The sequence below is a fragment of the Acomys minous genome (genome assembly GCF_964271855.1).
Source record: "Acomys minous genome assembly, chromosome: 3".
Lineage (NCBI taxonomy): Eukaryota > Metazoa > Chordata > Mammalia > Rodentia > Muridae > Acomys > Acomys minous.
Genome location: NC_140485.1, coordinates 130,940,618 through 130,952,942, shown reverse-complemented (window position 1 = coordinate 130,952,942; position 12,325 = coordinate 130,940,618). Strand labels below are relative to the sequence as shown.

Genomic DNA, 12,325 nt, shown 5'->3' with positions numbered 1-12,325 from the left:
TCCACAGCCACAGAAGCCCTAACTAAGACAAGCAGCTTGGTAAACCTCAAACCACAGGCTGTGTTGATAAAAAACAGAAAAGTCCGAAAGCTTGAAATTAGATTTGTTTATCGTGTTGCCAGGCTTTCAGTCACCAAAGTGCTTTCAACTGTTGGATTCCAGTCTTGGACTCTACCCTCCTTCCTATCCATCACTTCAAGATTCTTCTCACAGTTGTTACCATGTTTGATCTTTCTAACAGCCTGCGAGGCAAGTGTGGTGGCTTTTCATAGATCCTCCTATTTTCAAATACATCTATCTGGGCTGATGAGATGGCTCAGCAGGTAAGGCAATTGCTCTACAAGCCTAACAAACTGAGTTCGATCCCAGGGACCCACATAAAGAGAGGCATGAACTGACCCCTACAGGCTTGTTCTTGGCCTCCACACACTTGCCATGGCATGCATATGTGTGCGCGTGCGTGCACAAACACACACACACACACACACACACACACACACACAAACCCGCACGCACACATACCTATGCCCAAAACAAGAGGCTAGGGTTTTTTGGATCTTGGTATTGTTTGGCTGTTCATTGCTCCACTTCGAGACACTCCTAGAGAGGACTGCTCCAGAGAATGCTTCGAGGCTCCAGGCTCTACCTGCTGTTCCAGGTTCCAGCACCGACTTTGTTGGAATTGCTGGTCTGCTGAAATCCTGGCACCTATGCCAGGGCAATCACTCCCAGGAACTGAATTTAACAAGGTCTACTTCTCCTGCTCCCACAAACCTCCTTTCTCTCCTATCTAGGGCAGGTAGGTTGGAAGAGAGGTAGAAGCATTTAAAGAACCCCAGATAAAGTAGGTTTGGAAAAGGTCAAGCCTACACTTCCTATTTTACAAGAAAAGTGAAGCTAAAACTGCATTTCTCAGACTCGTTTGCAATCAAACTCCTGAATAAGATTCAGATTCCATCAATCAAATGCAACAGAATTGGAGCAAGGCCAGGCATCTGTTGCCCTGGTTAGCACGCATGGTTATAGAGACATGTGACTACTAAGGAACCTTGGCACCCACACCAGCATGTGGTCACAGCTTTGAGGGTCCCAGTATCCATTAAGTGCAGATTCTCAGAGGCACAGTGTGAGTCCAGACCAGAGCAGCTGTGTCTTCTGGCTGTGGTGACTTCTTAACTATAGCGGTTTCCTACCCCTGTAACTGCTGCAGCAGTGGTTGGGAGGAATTATAAGATGGCAGAAGACACCCAGGTATCATCTGTTAGAGCTCCCAGGAAACAATCTGTGGAAATCTGAAAAACAGTTTCTAGGAGACGAGAATGGTGCCTGAGATTTTCTACTTTAATAAGAAAACAGGTGTGATGGTGGTGGTACAGGCCTTTTTTTGCAAGCACTTAGGAGGAAGAGGCCAGCAGGTCTTTATGAGTTCAAGGTCAGCTTGGTCTACTGAGTGAGTTCCAGGATAGCCAAGGCTGCACAGAGAAATCTTGCCTTGAGAGAAACAAACAAAAAGTGAAATAGGGAACTTGACAAGATAGGAAAAAACTAAACAACCAACCAACAACCAACCAAACAAACAAAAAACAACTAATTCAGAACTACGAGACTGGCTCATCTGAAGTATCACCCTGTCCACACTAAGAGGGAACACTTACTATAGACTGAAGGGAATAGAGAGGCTTCGAGAATCTTTACTCTACATTCAATAACAGACATTCTAAAGACTTGAAAGAAGTGCTGGACCCAAGACAGTAGTAGCATCCGAAGAGGGAGATTGATGCTAGGGAAACCCTCTCTCCTTGGTGCTGCGTGTTTAATATTTTCGCTCAGTAGAAGCCACATGCCAGCCATTACAAACCAGCTCACTGCATCATCAGCTAAGCAACCCAAGAGATGCTCTGCAAGCCACACTCTTGGGAAACTGAGGGCAGGTGTCATAGGACAGATGACACACCGAAACTGGCCACCTGCGTATTGATGGGCTATGAGAAAGAAACTTTGAATTGGGAGTATGCAGCATGCAGAGAGTTGGCCATCTTCTGGTTGGAACCAGAGTCTACAAAGGGACTTTTGCACAGGCTCTAAGAGGGTCTGTGGATGCTGGGAAGCACCCGTCCTGGGGGCTGGACCTGCATTTACAACCAGAATCCTTAAGGAACAACCAGAGATGTGAAAGCCTCTAAGACTCCTCCCATGAAGCCTGGTCCACATCCATGCACTGGACCAGCAGCTGTTATCCAGTCTTGCAAAAGAAGACCTAGGGGGAGAAGTTAAATGTCCACTGCGGAGGAATTCTTGGGCACCAGAGAAACTTCTAGAAGCCAGGCAAGGAACTCCAAGAGGCCTGAGACTGAACGCAGTAATCAGGCTCACCCAAGCTCTCTCCCTCCTTCATGTCTGTTTCTCCTTTAACACACAATGCCTAATTGACAGGCCCTGCTCTGTTCTCAACCTCTGTCATTTTTTTGTCCTCCCTTCTTACCCTTTGCATTTTCACTTTCCTCTTTTAAAAAAACAAAACAAACAAACAAACAAACAACAAAAAACACGGACACTGGCCTGGTTTGCCATCTCTCTGTACCTCAGACTCTTTAGAGATGAGACCAAAATCCTCACATGATCTAACTGTACGTCTTTACCCTTTTCTCCTCAGTCTACGTTTAGCCAATCCCACCCCCAAGTCTTGCCTCACAGGTACTGATCACTATCTCTTTCTTTTCAGCTCATAAACACAGTGAGTCACACACTGATAATGCGTAGGACTGCCAGTGTCTTTATTTCCTAAAATGAGGTCAACTGGACACGATTTGGAGTTCGGGGGGAAGGGAGTCATTTTTTCTTTTCTTCTTCCCACTATGCAGCCCTGGCTATCCTGGGATTTTCTGTGTAGATCAGGCTGGCCTTAAACTCACAAGAGAGCTCCCAACCTCGGCTTCCTATGTGCTGGGATTAGAGGTGTTTACCACCACACCCAAAAAGACAGTTGGGGAATGGTCTACATCAGGTTAGTCTGTGGAAATGTCTGTAAGAGGGTTGTTTTGCCTGCTAATTGATGTTGGAAACCAGTGTGAGCAGCAGCATCCTCTAGTCAGAGTATGCAGAGGTGATGTCACTAGCTGTTTTAACCTCCTGCCACTTTGACTTCCCTGGGATGGATCATAACTGAATTAAACCCCCTCCTCCCCTAAATTGTTTTTTTTTTGTCCAGATATTTTATCAGAATAACAGAAATGAAACTAGAACAAGAGGAGGCCATTTTTAGTTCTCTGTGTTTTCACAGTAGGCATAACCCTGGATAGTGACTGTCATTGCAGACAGTGCTCTGGTGTCAGGGGGAGGACTGGGGTTAGAAGTGAGGAAGAGGGAACTCACACAGTGTGAGGTAAGAATGTTCTGCAAGCCAGAACAGAACGGAAGGCAAGAGCATTCCTTTGAGATTAGGATCAGACAGGCAAGAGCATTAGGATCACCAACACAAAGAAATAAGAAGTATCTTGACCGTCATAAGAATGGGTGCCATTTCTAAAAAAGTAATTTTAAAACATTTACCATTGTGTGTGAGGAAAAAAAATACCTTATAGTACACAAAAATGTAAAAGAAGGGAAAACAAAATACTTAGTTAAATATAGGTCAAGTTAAATAATTATCACATGCCTGTTACTCAGGCAAAGTAATTTCATTTAAAAAGTACATTGTTAGCTTTTTGTCTTGTGCTCTTACACTCTCAAGTAGAAATCCAGTGTGTGTAAAAGGACTATCCAGTACATACCAGGCAAGAGAAGTATACTATTTGTCATTGTTACTTATTTATTAGTTAGGAGGAAGGGACATTTTTGCCAAAATGTTTTAGAAAAAAAAGATTTGAAATAAGCTTATTTCTAGTAGAAATCTCTCCTGGCTCTCTTCCTCTGCTGTTGCTAGGTCACATGGCATCTCCCAGCTAGAGTTGAACAGTCAGTTATGCCTTTTCCAAGCAGAAAAATGTTCCCATGGCAAGTAAACAGCCAGCCATCCCATGAGGTGACTCTGGTAATAAGCGTTTTCACTGCTCACTTGTGCTTTTAAAGGAACAACTCTCCTGACTCGTTGCATGTCTTCCTAAGGTGTCATTCTGCATATTTAGTGTCAAGATCAGCGACTTCCCCCGAAAGGCAAAGTATTACTATAATTCACACAGATTAGGCATATTAAGTATTCAAATCTATTTAAAATTATTCATTAAGCTTCTGCTAGAATCATAAAAATGTCTCATAACATCTGACTAGTTCAGCTGAGAGCAGTTGTTAAGGGGGGCTGTTCTGCGAAACCATTGTCTTTCTTTGGTTGTTGTTTTGTGTTTGTGGGGCCTGAGGTTGAACCCAGGCAATTTACATGCTGGACAAGTGCTTGCCTGCTCAACTGTAGCCTCAGATCAATTATTTTTAAATCCTAAAATTAATATGTATGTTCAATGCATGAAAGAGAGTAAGTGGTTTGTTTATTTACCATAATTACAATCTAGGGTCACATTCACTGACTCCATGAAATTTGTAAAAATACAGAAAGGATAAGGAATGCAAGGGAACTTGATGTGGTCCTGACATTCATTTTGCCTAAAATATAAAGCAGGATCACCATAAACACAGTTTCCCTTCTGTGTACCTAAAAATAGCACAGCTTGGAAATAGGAGTTTTTGCAGCATTCACAGAGATCCATCTGCCTCTGCCTCCCCAGTGCTGGGATTAAGGGAGTGTGCCACCATGCCAAGCTGACATTTAGTATTTCTAACTGTGTCGAAATAGGGCAGTACCTCACTATGTAGGCCGGTCTGGCTTTGAACTCAGGATTCTTCTGCCTTAGTCACCCCTTCCAGGGCTAGGATTATAAAAGTCTACCACCAGGCCGAGCTCTGTGTTTCTAATGATATTCCCTCCAACAATATATCCTTAAATATTGTCTGCATTTAATAATGCCAGTAATTTTGGGTTTTATAAAACATAGGACAAGAAGAGATACGTGGTAGCTGAATTAAAGAAAGAGTCATCGAGGCACACCCACTGCCAACTCTGAAGAGGGTGTGGTTACATTCTCCTCCCACTCGATGACTGGCAGCCAAGCGGAGAGGAAAACAAGGAACCAAGACCAAGACTTAACCATATGTCTTTGTCACTGCTCTGTTGCTGTGAAGAGACACCATGACCTCAGCAGCTCTTATGAAGGAAAGCACTTAACTGGACCTTGCTTACAGCTTCAGAGGTTTAGTCCATTATCACCATGGTGGGAAGCATGGCAGAACAAATACACGGGGTCCTAGAAAAAAGACCCGAGACATTCTCTATCCAAATCCACAGGCAGCAGGAAGAGAGAGCCACCGGGCCTGGCCTGGGCTTCTGAAACCTCAGAGGCCACCCCAGTGACACACTTTCTCCTAATCATTTCAACTAGTGCCTCTCCCTGGGGACTAGGCCTTTAAATCTATGACCCATGGGGGGGTCAATGTTCTTCAAATCACTACACCGCAGCTTTCTGGATTGCAGCCCCAATTTTTTTTTTGTTCGTGTTTGTGAAACCAGGGATTGAACCCAGACACCTGTGCATGCTGGACAAGTGCTCTGCCACTGAACTATAGCTTCAGTCTGTTTCTTTTTAAAGCCTAAACCTAGGTTCTCCCACAGCAAGAGCACAAAGGAGTCTTTCTAAAAAGGAAATAACTTCATATCTAATCAAGTCTTCTCTTGAATAGGAATTTGTATTAGTTCCCATTCACGGTCTTGGCACAGTAAAGCTAGCTGCCCATCCATGTTAAGTTTTTGTCAACTTGATGCAGCTGGAGTTGTCAGGGAGGAGGAACTTCATTTGAGAAAATGTGTCCATCAGATTGGCCTGGAGACAATCTATGGAGCATTTTCTTGATTAACGACTGGTATGGGAGGACCCAGTCTACTTTGGGCAGTGCCAGCCCTGGAATGATGGTCCTGTGTGGTGTAAGATAGCAGGCTAAGCAAGCCATGGGAGGCAAGCCAGGAAGCAGTATTCTTCCGTGGCCTCTGCTTCAGTTCCTGCCTCCGGGTTCCTGCCAGATGCTGAGCAAAGAACTGTGAGTTGTATGAAAGAGTTGAGAAATAAAAGAGAAACACATGGCCAGCGTGGGTGAAGATTTGACCCAGATGATGAACAGTAGCAAGTATATGGGGTTATGGATTGGAGGTAACTTGATAGAAATGATTAGAAGCAGATGGCATGGGATTGGGGCAGGGATTCCATACCTGCCCCACTATGGGAAGTAGTTTAGGGGATTAATATATCTGCCCTGCCCAGGTTAACTAAGGCTATTTTAAAATATAACATGTGCCTATTTCTGGATTGATTGCTAGCAGGTGAAATACTGATGTAATAATAACTATAGGCCTAATAATAAAAATTCTTAAGCCATACTGGTACTTTAACTGCAACAGGTATGTAAAGTTAAGAGCTACTATGACAAACTATTTAGGGTAATCACAACTTATGGCTTTATTACATGCTAGTTCAGTTTTCTAAATTAATCAGTCCATGTAAACAATCCAGATATGCTAAAAGAAAATAGATTATCTCATAAGCGACACTTATCTGCAGATTATGTCAAGACATCCAGTCTTATGTTTGTCAGACGTAGTTTACAACAGACAGCTAAAGACAGACAAGGATTCATCTCAGAAATACTGGCCCTCAAGCTTGTCAGAGATCTGATGAATATGGCATTAAATATATTTAAAGTAATTAAGACAGAGATTCCCACATCCTAGCAGTGGCTTCCTAAGGTCTCCGAGAAGATTTTTTTGGCATGGCAGAGGACTACAATGCTGGATTGTGGTATTCTAACCACTGGGAGAAACTGCCAAGTGCTACACCTGGTGCTAGGCCCAGCATGGACTGTGGACAACAAGCTGGAGATGTGGAGCGTTATTGTCTCATGTTGCTGAAAACAAGGTGAGGTCAGTCTCTCGTGTTCTTCTTCTACAGAGACAGCCTCTTGTCTTCCATGCCTGATGGCCAGACCGCCTCTGCCCACGATATCAGGAATCCACAGGAGCCTGGGTGAGACAAATGTCCAGGTGGCAAACTGGTTAGTCATCTCTGTCATTTTAATTGATATATAGATTCACCTAGGTTACAATTTTTTCTTCTCAGGTCTCTAATCACAATAATGACTGAGCTAATGGTAGCTTGAGAAGTAGAGAACAATTAAATCCATTGTTAGTTCATTAGTCAGTTCATTAGCTAGTTAAAACTACCGGATATTAGATATCTTCCCTTATTTAAAGAGATAGACAAGTTTGCCTGGCAAACAGGATTCATGTTAAAAGGTAAACAGATTTTAATGTAACTTTTTACTAATACTTCATTTAGATAACTGCTCCCAGTAATCATCTGCATGTGTCTTTTAATGAGTAACTGGAGAAGGAAAAAAAAATTTAAAGTTTATATAAGATCTGAGGATATGAAAGTTTAAGTTAGGAGGATCTAAAAATATTAGAAGGACTAAGAAAGTGTTTTATAAGTACTAGAAGATCTAAGAAAATATTTAAAAGTTGGTAATGAAAAGAAATTATTTAAGGGTCTAAGAAAGTATTTAAATGGTAAGTGCAAGTGGTAAAGGTTATAGGGTGTTGAGAAAAGTTTTAAGGTACATAAATACAAGTTGTAGAGCTACAAAAATGACTTAAGGCGTATAAAAATGAGATCAATAAGGTTCTGATAAGCTTGGGTAAGCACTGACTGCTTATTAATCAGTTACAAGCTCAAGATTTTAATTTTCCTTTGGTTGTCTTCCGAATATAGACTTAAGGGTATTTATCACTATGCTAAAAACAAGGCTACTGGAACTGAGAAAAAATTGTTCATGCTTTTACTGAGTCTCAAAGGTATGAGTCTACTGCTGCTGTCTTTTACAATTGTAATAATAATATGCTTCTTTTTGTAGGCTAAAATTCATATAAGCTTCAAGAGAAAGAAAAAGTCATAAAAACTGGATCTACCTACCACAGATCAAATGAACGCCAGATAAGTACACCTACCTGTTTCTGAAAATGGAGATTCTCCCTGGTCTTGGGATTCTTCACCTTCCCCAATTACTAAAAAAATTTTAATTCTGTTCCAACTTTATATTTGTCTCAGCACATTTTTTACCTGGCTAACAGACTCCATCCAGAGATCGACTGTAGACTACAAGCTGCTGAGATCTGGACCTGCTGGAAGCTAGTGTTAACCAGCTCCGCAGATATGACTGCTCCCTGTCTCTTCAACTAGATTGGCTAAACAGATGCTTCTGATAGGTGCCCCATTACCTAGCCTTTGACTGGCTTTTCAGCTTTCCTGGGTATCTGATAACAAATCCTAATGTCAGCTTGAAGAAGCTATAGAAGAAACTACAGCTTCCATTATCCCACCTGACAGGCTGAAGTGCTACATAAAGACAGAAAGACTCTGGCATAAGGGACAAATGGGCCTGTAGTTCTGTTTCTCCAAGTCATGATTTGTACCCCTTATATGACAGACTTTATGTTAGGTCTGTACAAAACCACGTTAATGATGGAAGGTTGGTTCAATCCTTCTCCTTGGTTGACTATCCTAATGTCTACTAACCTTCGGTCCCTGCAGTCTAAACTGCTTAATTACTTTTATTATACGGTACAAATTATGGTGCTAAGGCAAAAATATAAAGCTATAGGAGACTCTCAGATCATGTTAAACAATCTCTAAACCTGCTTCGAGGTTGAACAGTTACAAGAAGAAGAGAGGAATGAAGGAACCAGCCCCCCCTCCTCGAGAACCTCCATTAAGGTCTCCGTAAATTTCCCCTGCTGCAGGCTGTTTCAACTTCCCTTCCCCATCAGTAACTAGAATGTTAAAAACAGTTCCAAGAGAAACCACAGGCTGATAACCAACTGCGGTGAGCACTCCCTTTGCTGTCGGCTGGACTCTTCTAGGACTGCCTCATTTATTGGACTGATGCTTTTGATTAACCTAAATGCCTGGTGTTTCTGATATGGCTTGATATGTCCGTGTATCCTTGATTTAATTTGAAAAACCTTAAGAATGGAGTCTAAAGCTTCCAGGATCCCAAGAAGAATTTCTGTTCAGCCCTCTGGCTCTTTAATGCTAGGATGGTGTCTGAAAGCAGAGGAACTAGTTTAAATGATTCCTATCATTTTAGAGACTCTCCTCCCTTTAGACCAGATTCTGACGATCAGTCTACATCAGCATCTGCATCACCATTTCAGTCTACAAGGTATAGTGAACCTGAGATCACTCAGGGAGCGCAATCAAGATCACAAAACCAGCAACGAGATCAGGTTTCAAAAAGACCTATACTTTCTTATACAAATTGTACATCCACCTCAGCTGGGAGAAATATTGGAAGTGGTTTAAATACAGTATCCTATCCAATTCTTCTCAGAGGCATAGTCAAGGTCCCAGATCTTCATCAATGGTACTTGGTTCATTTGGAACAGACTTAACAGGAGAAAGGAGAAATTTGGAGAGGAGAACAGATCCTCCATTAGCCGTCTTATGAATTATAACCACCCAAGTGGTGATTTCACAACTCTATCATATGGTCAAGAAAGAGTTCATTCTTCCTATTCACAGGAAGACCTGTTATGCCCAAATTTTGAGAGACTCCCCAAACAGACCACCCAAGAGCAGAGTCCAAATGCAATTGCAAGGAAGCCTTTATTGCAGGTTCAAACCTGGGACACACCTCCTATGCACTGACTCAGCAGATGCAGGGAAGTGGCTCCAAATCTCAATTGAAAGGGGTTTTTATAGGTTTTAGACAAAGAAATGGGTTTTACGGTACAGCCAATTGGATGGCATTTGGGCAGAAAAGCTACACGCAGGGAGTTACAAGCCTTGGCCATTTTGTGGTTGGGTAATAGGTGTAGGGGCAAGTTGGCCTATAGAAAAGATTGGTTGAAGCAGTTGTGGGGGCTTTAGGAACTTTGGCCTGGTTTCTCCTAATCGTTTGTTGCTATGTGCCAGACTTACCTGCTGGTCAGCTTGACTAGCAGAGAGTCTATTTGGACTTTCCCAAGGTGAGCTGATTGTGTTGCTAGGGAATATTTTTCTGTTTGGACTAGTTTATGGTTTTCCTGGAATCTGAGTTCAGCCCTCGGCCAGGTTAAATACAAAATGGAGTTTCCTTTTCAAAATGGAGTTTGTCTGGTCCTTACAGACCAAAAGATAACTCAGTGAGCACTTCACGGTTGAATTCATCATCTACCAGCCATCAACTGCAACAAATAGTTCACACTGCATTTTCTTACCTTTCAAGTGGAGATGAAACCATGGTTATAAGCAATTCAGAAAGGGTTGGTTCATCTCAGAAACTGTTTCAACAATCTCCTGACAGTGAAGGTAGCCGTACAACTAGGACATTGCTACCACAGGTAGCTCCTAGCGTGTCATCTACGTTTTTTTTTTTCTCACAAAGATCTAGTCAGAATTCCTTGCATACAAGATTACTGAATTCTGAAAATTATATTTCTCCAAGAACCTTGACTTCCCAGTCTTGCAGAGTAAGGGAACATCATCTTCTGAAGCCGATGAATGATGGCAGGGCATCTGAAATTTCTCAGGAATTTAGATTTCTAAGGCAAAGATGGGGTTTGTCATCTCTTAGCCAAAATCAGAGCTCTGAACCAGAGGCAGAAAATTTTAACCACAAATCAGAAGGTAGAAGAAATACAGGACGTGGCCGTCTTCCACACTTAGAAATAGATGCACGCCTTTGTTCTCTAGAAGGAGGCGAGAGGGAAGAGATGAGTCTTCAAGAATGTCTCCGTCAGATGCACCACCTAGACCTCACGTGTTCAGAAGAGAATCAAACGAAGTAGCTCACCTTGAAGCTGAGAGTGACCCCCTTGGGGCTGCCGCCAATAGACCACAAGCACCCGGAGCATCCCGCAGTGCTTCTGCACCCCGGGCGTCCCGCAGTGCTTCTGCACCCGGAGCATCCCGCAGTGCTTCTGCACCCGGAGCATCCCACAGTGCTTCTGCAGGTGGCCCCGCACCAGATTGGCCTCAGGGTGCAAGAAATACAGGATTCACAGGGATTCTTCCTCGCTCCTTACCCCAGTTTGCAGTCCCGCCAGCACTTGGAAGTAACCTGACCAACAATGTCATGATTACTGTAGATGGGTATTCCTTTAGCCTGGAATTCAGCTGATGGGAAAATTGAGAAAACTAAAAGTGCACCTTCAAGAGACCCAGAAAAGCTGCAGAAAATCAAAGAAAGCCTCCTTTTAGAGGACTCTTGAGGAAGAAGAAGGGGACTCATGTAGAGTCTGTCAGATGGCAGCTGCGTTATCATCTGATTTGCTGATGGAGCCATGCTGTAACCACCTGTGAACTCTGTAAAGAGAAGCTGCAGCTTAACCTGGAGGATTTTGATATTCATGAACTACCTAAAGCTCATGCAAATGCGCAGAGTAGGAGCTTATCAGCTCTGCTCTCTACCTAGTTGTCTTACTGAACTTGTGTGAGCAAAGCTTTTCCAATATGATGGAAAATACAATTGAACCAAGCACTCACGTCCGATTTATGAACCTTGCAAGAACTCTTCAGGCACATAACAGAAGATGGCGAAACTTCAGAGGATGATTCTGAAGAAGGTGGAGACCATAACAGAACATTTGATATTGCATAACTGCATATAAGACAAGTGGATGATCTGTGAACATGTTTATTAAAACTGGTGACTAAGTATGAGTACTTTTGTGGGGGAATGCCTATTAAATAAATTGTCTATATATAAAATGAATATGTATATATTCATGTATAAATGTAAATATATATTCATTCTCAAGTGTTGTTGAATTGAAATTCTTTAGCTGGACTTTTTAACCCTGGCCAGCAAATCTCATGTTTATAATATATAAACAAAATCATTTTTTCTTTTAAGTGAGTAGGAAAGCATTACCCTTGTTTTAAGTATCTAAGCAATGCTCATCAATGTATTACAATAGTCATATTTATGGAAAAATGTTTGTGTATTAGTTTCTTGCCAGTGAAAAAGTCAGACAAAATGTGCTTTTGAAATAAAATGAAAATGGCACCTAATTAGTTTTCCTTTTTAAATGCCTTAAGTTATAGCCACATTTTGATAATCATTTACTTCCAGTGTTTAAAATTTTTTTTAAGAATGGGAAGTTTGAAGAGCATTATTATATTAGGTTTCCAAATTTAATTTGAATTCTAAATTCACTTAGCAATTTTTAAGAAAAAAGTATGTAAAAGATGTAGAAATGATGGATAACTTTTGTATTGATTTGCAAAAATGCAGATTATATTTGATAGACCAT

General features: G+C 41.9%; 1 pseudogene across 1 annotated transcript; it reads left to right on the top strand.

The window, feature by feature from the left end:
- Window positions 1-9,059: 9,059 nt before the first annotated feature.
- LOC311594076 (E3 ubiquitin-protein ligase MARCHF7-like) lies at window positions 9,060-11,919 on the top strand (annotated as a pseudogene). The gene is made up of 2 exons: window positions 9,060-9,619; window positions 10,198-11,919. The product of its transcript is annotated as an E3 ubiquitin-protein ligase MARCHF7-like (transcript).
- Window positions 11,920-12,325: the final 406 nt, after the last annotated feature.